Below are 11,629 nucleotides of genomic sequence, written 5' to 3'. Positions count from 1 at the left end.
GACAAATCTGATGTAGAGTCGCATCAATGTGTTCAAAATGTTGAAAACATTACTGCTCAAATCGTGTAAGGCGCTCAGAAATGTCAGAGTATGAAGTCGCCGCATGAACTGGACGATGGATGGGTGGTGGCTGAGATGGCGGGTCCTCATGACGTGGAGGGACATCATCAGTAATGTCTTCTGGGTCCTCCTCCTCGGTGGACTGGATGAGGTAGTACTAAGGAGTGTAGGCGCCACGTCATTTCCTGGTCATCCTCATGTTTAACATGCTCGAGATGCCTTGTGGAGACAACTGGCCGATGAGAGTGAGGGAGGATGATTGTGCAGCTGTGTTGAGGAGCTCGAAGTGTCGTGCCAATCGAGTCACGTAGGGCCCGATAGAGATGACCCCCTCCGATGCCGCTCCATCTGATGGCGGATGGTGATGGCGATGAAGTAGGCGAGGTCGAGGACGTGCCCATTCGCCATGATCCATAAGAAGTAGTCGTCGTGGGTGGTGACGACGCTGGTGCTCTCTCGTCGTCCCGTGAGAGTGTGAGTCAGGAGGGTGTGTAGGTACCTTAAGCCGATGCCTTGGACCGGCTAAGATCGTAGGTGGCCGAGGCAGGGATGAGGTCCCTCCAGCACTTTGAGGGAGAGTAGTGGATGTAGCGGTGGAGGGTGTCGAGTTCATTTTCGTCCATGAACTCCTCCGTGTATAGCCCTAGTACAATCCCAAACTCGGGTACGCTCAACTGGCGCACTAGAACACCGAGGCAAAACTGGACCGTTCTAGGATCGTTGAAGTTAGTCATGACAGTCTGAAGATGGAACATCGAGCAGAGTTCTAATGTGAACTCGAGATACGTCGACTCGACGATCTCAAAGAAGAGCCCCCATGGGTCAGTCGTTAGGAGGGCTCAGATCGTGTCAGCCAACTGAATCTATTCAAGTGCGGCCTAGTTAATGAAGCGGCCCACACCTAGGGGTATGGACAATAATCTTTGAAATAGCTCCTCTTGGGGTCCCAAGGGGAACTCGAGGAAAGGGTGACGGATCTCAGCGATAGGACCCAAGGATGACGCTGCTCCTTTCCTCTTCTTTGAGGCGGGGACAACGGTCTTCTTACCACGTGAGAATGACATTGTATATCTGCATTTAAAAGTCGAATTCAACCAATATGTCCCAAGAATAGCATGGAAAAACAAAACAGAATAGGAATATTTCATGAGACTCACGAACAAGATGAAGTAAACAAAACTAAAACAATTAAAGCAAATATATTAACTTATTAAAATAGGATTATGAAAATAATGCTACGGGAATATCTAATGCATGAATGCATGTGGGTAAGCATAAAATCCATAAAAATGAAAAAATTGGGAGAATGTAATATGAAAAATGGCAAAATTTTTTAAAAATAAACATGAGTATTTCTATTATTCTACTATGAATATTCACTTAAAATGGTCAAATGGATCAGAGAAAACAGGAAATAGGCAAAATATTTAAAGAAAATAGAGAGAAAAGAGTAAACAATTGCAAAAGGGAGAAGCTTGGGTCATCAGAAACAGTGTTGTAGGCAGTGCACGGGCGTGGTAGGCAGAGCATGTGGAGTTGCAGCGGCTAGGGTTAGGGATTTTTGGGGAGAGTGATGATGAATAGTGAGGGGTTTATATATATTTTGGGGCACATGGCCGTGAGGCACACCCTTGTGCCCTAACTTTTACCCGTGTGTTTCGCGATTTTTAACTTTAGGCACGTCTGACATTCGCCCCACGCCCGTGTTCCTTGGGCGTGTGGGTGCACACGGTCGTGTCATACTTTGTTCACTTCTCCCACGCCCGTGTTAGGTTGACAGTGTTGACTATGAGGGCTAGGCACGGGCGTGTCGAACGCCCGTACTAATTTGATAGGTCCGCCCACGGTTTAACAACACGGTCGTGTTGCACGCCCATGTTTGTTTGGAGAATTTTGCCCACGGCCTTATCACACGGCCGTGGTGACTTATCGCATCCCGTGTTGGGGAAAAATTCTTGCCCTGGTTTCACACTGCCGTGTCTCCTTTTGTAGTGTGTGCACAGCCTAAGGCACGCCCGTGTGCCTGGCTGTGTGGATTGGGAAACCCTGTGTTTCAAGACTCAGTTAGTAGGTTAAATGTGAAAAACTAGAATTTAAATAAATTATTATTAGTGCTCGGTTGCCTCCCGAGAAGCGCTTATTTATAGTCTAAGTTTGACTTACCTCTCTGGCGTGTGATCATGGTGGCTCGAGGAGTTTACACTCCTCATCCCTATCATCATCTTTATCAATATAAGGTTTAAGACGAGTATTGTTTACCATAAAAGTTTCGAATTTAGGGTGAATTACCTCGACTGTACCATATGGGAAAATACTGAGAACCGTGAGAAGAATTTCTTTATTAGGTTCGGAAGTTGTAATATGAGGATTTGCTATATCTAGTAGTATTTTGTCTCCAACCTTAAGTTGATTTGATGATGTATTGAGCTCGTCCTGGCTTGGTTTCAGTTTATCGAGTGTTCTCAGTTTTTGTATCCGCATTTCTTGCCTCTGTTTTGGTTTAGGTGCAACTAACCCTTCCTCATCTTGAATGGTAATTGCATTGATTTGCTCCCTTTGGTTAGATTCAGTGTTACTCTGTAATATCCCGAATTAGGGCCTAATGGAATAGTGGTTTCGTGACCACAAATCCGAGATAGAAATAATTATTTTATAATTATTTTGATGATTATGATATGATTGCATGATTGTGTGAAAATTTCGTGATGAAATTCTATGCCTAAAGTGCTTAAATTGAAAGTAGGGACTAAATCGAATAAGTTGCAAAACTTGCATTCTAGAAGTTTTTAGTATGAAATTGTTTTGGAATATTAATGAGGAGGTCTTAAATAGAAATTTGACCAATTTTAAGTTCATGGACAAAATTAGGACATGGAAGGAATTTTTGGAAAGTTTAGTAGTAAGGGTATTTTGGTCATTTAGTTATTAAAATGAATTAAAAACAAAATTAAAAGCCAATTTTTGTCCATCTTCTTCATTAGGCCAAAATTTCAAGGGTTCTCCATAGCTAGGGTTTGTTTCAAGCTTCCAAGCTCCATAGTAAGTGATTCCAAGCCCCGTTTTTAATGTTCTTTACGTTTTTGGAATCCCGGTAGCTCGATTAAGCTTATGTTAGCAATAATTCAACCTAGGGTTTATATTTGGAAAAATACCCATAGGTGAAATTTGTGTATTTTTATGTTTTATGATAGAATATGGGGTTTTAAATTATGTTAGACAACTTGTACTACTCGATTTTAAGCAAAAACGAGTAAAAGGGCTTAATCGATTTTAGATCAAGAAAGACGTGGAATCGACCTCAATCGAGGAAAAGAAAAGATTGTGGACTAAATTGCAAAATCTTTGTATTTTGGTACCAAGGTAAGTTCATGTGTAAATAATGTAGCATAATTGTTATTTTTAAGTTATTGATATTAATTATGTGTTATGCTGAATTTCATTATGAAATGTATGCTTTGTGGTTAATTTCAAATAATATGTAAATTATGTGAGCTACTTGTTAAATATAATTGTTACTGAGTATTGATTTCGGCATTCTACGGAAGACGGCAAGGATAAGTGTTCGAGAAAAATCCTGTTTGAACCTTAGGAATAGATTAGGATACAAGTGACATGTCACTAGGATGGTTGAGCATCCGAACTCGTTGAGTTGAGTCCGAGTTCACTTATGGATGCGAATGTCCGAACTCGTTGAGTTGAGTCCGAGTTCACTTATGGATGCGAACGCCCGAGCTCGTTGAGTTGAGTCCGAGTTCGCTTATGGGCGGGTTACATGATTGCTTGATTGAATATGTGGCACTTATATGCAAATTATCCATGTATCCGAATTATATTCCGATGTGTTCAACGGGTAAAGTTTTACTCAAATGGAGGAATACTCGAGATGAAAAGAGACGTATTGGTAAGTGATGAGAAATGGATATTTTGGACAGGTATGTATTTAACCATCGGGTTGAGTGTTGATTACAACCACGATAAGGTAGTAAGATGATGAAAAATGATTAAAAAATGTGATAAGTGTGTTGATGATATATGCTAATGTTGATTAGTTTGATTGTTTGTTATGTTATTTATTATTTACATATGAACTTACTAAGCATTTATGCTTACTCCCTCCTTCTTACTCATTGTAGTTTTGGACAAGCCAGTTCAGGAGTCGGGATAGGTCGAAGGCTCAGTCACACTATCAGGAAGATTTTTGGTAAATGGCTTGTAAATTTAAGTATGGCATGTATAGCAATATACTTATTTTGTGTAAATGATTTTATGATATGGTGACAGAATGGTTGAGAAAATATTTGATAATGATAAATTATGAAAATGGTAAGTTTAGATTATGTTTGATGTTAAATAAAATTATTAAGATACTTAGTGCATAAAAACTCATAAGAGGGATGAAATTTGCCATAAACAGAATACTGCAGCAACACTGACGCGAGTTTGAAAATTTACTAAAAATCATAAAAATTTAATTTGGTGATGGATCAAATTGAATCTTATTATGTCTAGTTTCACATGAAACAAATGAAACAGGTAAAGGAATTATATGTTAGAAGATATTTTAATTTTAGTGAAACAGGGTCATAGCAGTTTCTGAATCCCCTATTCCTACTTTAGAAATTCACCATAAATTTTAAAGATATAGTTAGGTGGTGTATTTTATATCCTCAGAATCCTTATTGAGTCTAGTTTTATGAGAAACAAACCTCATAGTCATATGAATTTTTTTCAGAGATAAAAGTGGTTCGTAGTAAACAGAGGTCAGACCAGTCAAGTCCTGAAACAGGGGTAACTTTAACTAATAAACTGTACTAATTTGCCCAACCAAAAATTTTATAAAAAAATTAGTGGATACGTATATGAGTCTAGATTCAGGGAAAATTTACGTATCTTGATTTCGAGTTTCGTAACTCGAGATATGATTTTTCTTGTGACTATGACGCAAGTAGCTTAAAAGCTATGAATGTAGAAACAAATAATCCAAAGTTCTAAAAATGTTAAATTAAGCTTAGTAACACCTCATACTCGACTCCGGCGATGGTCTCGGGCGTGGGGGCGTTACATACTCGGTAGGCTACATTGTGGTCATTTAGGTATCAATTTAGTGAGCTGACCTATCTGAGTTTCGAGCCCTTGGATTGACGCTGGTTGATTTTTAAGTGCTATCTCGGTATTCTAAAAACGAGTTTCTGACACCGAGTTGAATTTTTTTAGATTTCCTCCAGGTTCAGTTTTTTCTCTTGTTGGTAGGGTGGTTGTTGGAAGCCTGGAGGTGGTGGTGGTCGCTGATTTCCTTGGCCTCCCCATGAGAAATTTGGGTGGTTCCTCCAACCTATATTGTAAGTATTACAATAAGGATTATTTTGAGATCGGGGATTATTACCCATGTAATTTAACTGCTCGTTCTCCATGTTGTAGCCATAGGTGTATAATCTAGATTGCTCGATCCACCTTCACTTGCTTTGCATTGCATTACTGGGTGAACCTGTGAAGAACTAAGAAAACCGTCAATTTTCTTATTCAAGAGTTCTACTTGATTAGAGAGCATGGTGACTAAATCGACATTATAAACGCCGACTGCTTTTGGTGGCTTTGTCCTCATGACTTGCCACTGATAATTATTCACTGACATCTCTTCTATAAATTCATAAGCATCTTCAGGTGTCTTATTATTGATAGATCCGCCAGCGGCTGCGTCGATCATCTGTCGAGTTGAAGGATTCAGGCTATTATGAAATGTTTGAACCTGTAGCCAGAGTGGTAACCCATGGTGAGGGCACCTTCTCAAAAGGTCATTGTATTTCTCTCATGCATCGTAGAGTGTTTCTAAATCCATCTGCACAAAATAAGAGATATCATTACGTAATTTGACTGTTTTAGCCGGCGAAAAATATTTTAGTAAAAACTTTTCGGTCTTTTGTTCCCAAGTAGTGATTGACCCTCGTGGTAACGAATTCAACCACTGTTTAGCTTTGTTTCTTAATGAAAAAGGGAATAACCGAAGGCAAATGGCGTCATCAGAAACGCCATTAATTTTAAATGTATCACATAGTTCCAAAAAGTTTGCCAAGTGAGCATTGGGATCTTCGTCCTACAAACCATCAAACTGAACAAATTGCTGTATCATTTGAATTATGTTGGGTTTCAGTTCAAAAGTATTTGCAGCTACAGTAGGTCTAACAATACTCGATTCAGTTCCTGTTAAAGAAGGTTTAGCATAATCATACATAGTGTGTGGAACTGGATTCTGATTAGCAGCAATCGCAGGAGGTAGCGGATTTTCTTAGATTTCAGCCATCTCCTCAGTTGTGGTTAAAGTATCGTCCTCTTTCTCTTCCTCTATGTATCGTAAGCTTTGCCTTATTTCTCTTCGGTTTTTACGAACTGTGCGATCGATCTCACTATCAAATAGTAATAGTTTCGACGGGTTTCTTCTGGTCATAAACTATAAAAACCTGTCAGAAGAGAATAAATGAAGAATTAGAAAATAAAATAAAATTTTAAATTGCAATAAAAGTAAAATGGCTAAAGTAATAAAAATTGAGTGCTCCTAATATCCTAGTTCCTGGCAACGGTGCCAAAAACTTGATACGTGATATTCGCGACAGGTTTTAAAAATTTATAATTAATCATTCTTAAAACTAACTATTATCACGATGAAGGTAAGTGTACCTATCGAACCCAAAAGAACCAAGAGTACTAGTAATTACTTTTTTTTATTATCTAGCCTAAAATTTAAGGGATTTGGTTATCTAAACTAATTACTAAACTAAGAATGCACGAAAGAAATTTTGGGAAAATACTTTTTAGAAAATTCGATTGATTAAGACAATACCTAAGGAAAAATCCACCTAGACTTCACTTGTTATTTGACTCTGAATCAGACGATTTATCCATTTGACTTGATCCGTAGAAATCCCTAAGTTATATTATTATCTCTCTTGAGACTAATAACGTCTAACCCTAGGTTGATTAATTGAAATCTCTTTCTAATTAACACCTAGTGTTGCATTAACTCGATCGATGGATCCCCTTATTAGGTTTCACCTAATCCGGAAAAATCTTATCACCCTATCTCTAGGCGTGCAATCAACTCTGCTTAATTATGACCAATTTACTTTTAGACAGGGTCTATTCCTCCTCTGAATAAGAGCATTAACTTGAATCAATATCCTGGAATATTAAAACAAGAATTAAGAACACATAATTAAGAATAAGTCAAAAATTTATCATACAATTCAGATAATAATAACAAGGTCCTTCTTAGGTTTCATTCCCCTTAGGTATTTAGGGGGCTTAATTCATAATTATAGAAGAAAAAATCTCAGAAGAATAATGAATACGAAACATAAAGAAAACCCAAAACCCCTAAATAGAAATTGAAGGGAGATCTTCAATCTTAATGATGAATCTGGCTTCTGAGATGGACCAATCGGTTTCCCTTGAGTAATTCCTTGCCTCTTACTCTGCTTCCCCTTCCTAAGTGCCTCCTCAGGTGCTTAAATAGGCTGTAGAATGCCTAAGATCCCTCAAAATTGGCCTTTTTTTAATAGGGTTATACTTGGGCTTGGCAGGGACACGCCCATGTGCGATTACTCTAGCCCGTGGTCAAGGTTGTTGAATAGGCACGAGCGTGTAGTCTACCCGTATAAGTTATGCTTCGATCCTGCCAAAGGGACACGCCCATGGGATGCACCCGTGGGACATGCCCGTGTGAGGAAGCCCAGGCCGTGTTGATTTCCCATGTGGATCCAATTTCTCTGTTTCGGCCCGTTTCTCGCTCTTTTTACTCTTCTATGCTCACCTAAGTATAAAACATGAAGTTAAAGATTAGGAGCATCGAATTCACCAAATTTAAGGAGAAACCATCCATAAATGTGCTAAGCATAAGATAAAAACATGTATAAATTATGGTTTATCACCTGATAATCAAAATAATTCTCTACCTCTTGTGGTTGCTGCAAATCCAGTAGATTAGAATTCTGCTCATCGTACTATGTGATTTTGCTAAACCTAATTTAACAGGAACTAATCGAGTATCGTTAGACCTGCTATTGCTGCAAACAATTTTGAACTAAAAGCTAACACGATTCAAATGATACAACAGTTTGTTCAGTTTGATGGTTTGCAGGACGAGGATCCAAACACTCATTTGGCAAATTTCTTGGAATTCTGCGACACCTTTAAGATCAATGGCATTTCTGATGATTCCATTCGCCTTCGGTTATTTCCCATTTCATTATGGACTAAGGCTAAACAGTGGTTGAACTCACTACCACAAGTGTCAATCACCACTTGGGAACAGATGACTGAAAAATTTTTACTTAAATATTTTCTGCCGGCTAAAACGGCTAAATTAAGGAATGATATCTCTTCTTTTGTGCAGATGGATTGATAAACCGTAATTTATACATATTTTTCTCCAATGCTTGGCATAATTTATGGATGATATTTCCTTAGATTTGGTGAATTTGATGCTCCTAATGCCTTAATTTCATGTTTTATACTTAGGAGAGCATAGGAAAGTGAAAGGAACAAGAAACGGGCCAAAATGGAGAAAATGGGCCAATGTATGAAACAACACGACCTGGACGTCCTCACATGGGCAAACCACACGGTTGTGTCTACTTGGTAGAATCGAAGTACGACTCACACGGGTGGACCACACGCTCGTGCCTATTTAACAGGCTTAACCACGGCCTTAAGTAATCACACACGGGCATGTCACACGAGCGTGTCCCTATCGAGCCCAAGTTGAGTCCAATTCGGAAAAGGCCAATTTTGAGGGTTCTTAGGCATTCCAAATCCTATAAATACACCCTAGAGGAGAAGGAAAAAGGACACAGACAGGAGGAGGCAGGAAATTACTCAAGAAAAGCCGATTGATCCATCTCAGAAGCCGAATTCATCATCAAGACTGAAGATCTCCCCTCAATTTCCCTTCAGGAGTTTTTGTTTTTTCTTTATGTTTTGTATTCATTATTCTTCTGAGATGTTTACCATTTTAGTTATGAACTAAAACCCCTAAATACCTAAGGGGAATAAAACCTAAGACAGATCTTGTTATTATTATCTGAATCGTATAATAAATATTTGACTTGTTCTTAATTATGTGTTCTTAAATCTTGTTTTGATATTCCAAGATATTGATTCAAGTTAAGCTCTTATTCAGAGGAGGAATAGACCCTGTCTAAAAGTACATTTTTCATAATTAAGCGGAGTTGATTGCGCGCCTAGAGATACGGTGACAAGATTTTGCCGGATTAGGGTGAAACCTAATAAGGGGATCCATAGATCGAGTTAATACATCCTAGGGAATTAATTAGAAAGAGATTTCAATTATTCAACCTAGGGTTAGACGTTGTTAGTCTCGAAAGGGATAATAATATAACTTAGGGATTTTTATGGATCAAGTCAAATGAATAAATCATCCGATTTAGAGTCAAATAACAAGTGAAGTCTAGGTGGATTTTTCCTTAGGTATTGATAAACCATAATTTATACATATTTTTACCCCATGATTAACACATTTTATGGATGATTTTTTCTTATAATTGGTGAATTCGATGCTCCTAATACCTTAATTTCATGGTTTATACTTAGGCGAGCATAGGAGAGCGAAGGAACGAGAAACGGCCCAAAAACGAAGAAAATGGGCCGAGGTATGAAATCAACACGGCCTGGACTTCCTCACATAGCCGTGTCAATTTTGCAGAATTGATGCACGACTCACACGGGTAGAACACACGCCCGTGCCATTCTAACAGGCTCGAGCACGACCTGAAGTAATAGCACACGGGCGTGTCCCTGCCAAGCCTAAGTTGAGTCCAATTTAGAAAAGGCCAATTTTGAGGGTTCTTAGGCATTTTAAAGCCTATATATACACCCTAAAGGAGGAGGAAAAGGGTACACGCGGAGAGGGAAGTAGGGAACTGCTCAAGGAAAGCCGATTGATCCATCTCAGAAGCCGGGTTTATCATCAAGACTGAAGACCTCCCCTCAATTTCCCTTCAGGAGTTTTGGGTTTTTCTTTATTTTTTGTGTTCATTATTCTTCTGAGATGTTTTCCTTTTTAGTTATGAACTAAATCCCCTAAATACCTAAGGGGAATAAAACCTAAGACGAATCTTGTTATTATTTTCTAAATTGTGTGATAAATATTTGACTTATTCTTAATTATGTGTTCTTAATTCTTGCCTTGATATTTTCGGATATTGACTCAAGTTAAGCTCTTATTCAGATGAGGAATAGACCCTGTCTAAGAGTACATTTGTCATAATTAAGCGGAGTTGGCTGCGCGCCTAGAGATAGGGTGATAAGATTTTGCCAGATTAGGGTGAAACCTAATAAGGGGATCCATAGATCGAGTTAATGCAACCCTAGGGAGTTAATTAGAAAGAGATTTCAATTATTCAACCTAAGGTTAGACGTTGTTAGTCTCGAGACGGATAATAATATAACTTAGGGATTTTTACGGATCAAGTCAAATGAATAAATCGTCTGATTCAGAGTCAAATAACAAGTGAAATGTAGGCGGATTTTTCCTTAGGTATTGTCTCAATCAAACGAGTTTTCCAAAAGTAATTCCCCAATTCTATTTTCTGTGATTTCTTAGTTTAGTTAATTAGTTAGTTAAAACAAGCCCCATTATTCTTAGGCTAGATAATAAAAAGACAGTCATTACTAGTACTTTTAGTTCCTTTGGGTTCGACAATCCGGTTTGCTAAAACTATACTACTGCTCGATAGGTACACTTCCTTTCATCGTGTTAATAGTTAGTTTCAAGAATGATTCATTATAAATTTATAAAACTTATCACACGAATATCACGATCAAGTTTTTGGCGTCGTTGCCGGGGAACAAAGATATTAGGAACACTCAATTTTTATTACTTTAGCCATTTATTTTTCTTGTAGATTAATTTTATTTTATTTTTATTATTATTTATTAATTTACTTTTTCTTTCTCTTGGCAGGTTTTTATAGTTTATAACTAGAAGAAACCCATCAGGACCACTACTTTTTGATGAGGAAATCGATCGCACAGCTCGTAGAAACCGAAGAGAAATAAGGAGAAGCCTAGGATACACAGGGAAAGAGCAAGAGGACGATATCTCAACCACAACCGAGGAGATGGCTGAAAATCAAGACAATCAGCTACCTCCTGCGATACCCACTAAACTGGAAAATCAGAATCCTACTCCCCATACTATGTATGATTATGTTAAACCTATTTTAACAGGAACTGAGTCAAGTATAGTTAGCCTGCTATTGCTGCGAATAATTTTGAACTAAAACCTAACACTATTCAAATGATACAGCAATTGTTCAGTTTGATGATTTGCAGGATGAGGATCCAAACACTCACTTGGCAAATTTCCTGGAATTCTATGATACATTTAAAATTAATGGCATTTTTGACGATACCATTCGTCTTCGGTTATTCCCTTTTTCATTAAGGAACAAAGCTAAACAGTGGTTGAACTCGTTACCACGAGGGTCAATTACTACTTGGGAACAAATGACCGAAAATTTTTTATTAAAATATTTTTTGCAGGCTAAAACGGCCA

General features: G+C 38.2%; 1 non-coding gene across 1 annotated transcript; it reads left to right on the top strand.

Moving 5' to 3' along the window:
* Positions 1-5,822: 5,822 nt before the first annotated feature.
* On the top strand, positions 5,823-5,929 carry LOC121203788 (small nucleolar RNA R71). The gene has a single exon (XR_005898725.1). It is a non-coding gene; the product is annotated as a small nucleolar RNA R71 (small nucleolar RNA).
* The last annotated feature ends 5,700 nt before the right edge of the window (positions 5,930-11,629 follow it).

Source organism: Gossypium hirsutum, chromosome A07 (genome assembly GCF_007990345.1).
Source record: "Gossypium hirsutum isolate 1008001.06 chromosome A07, Gossypium_hirsutum_v2.1, whole genome shotgun sequence".
Lineage (NCBI taxonomy): Eukaryota > Viridiplantae > Streptophyta > Magnoliopsida > Malvales > Malvaceae > Gossypium > Gossypium hirsutum.
This window is presented reverse-complemented; position numbering and strand designations above follow the sequence as displayed.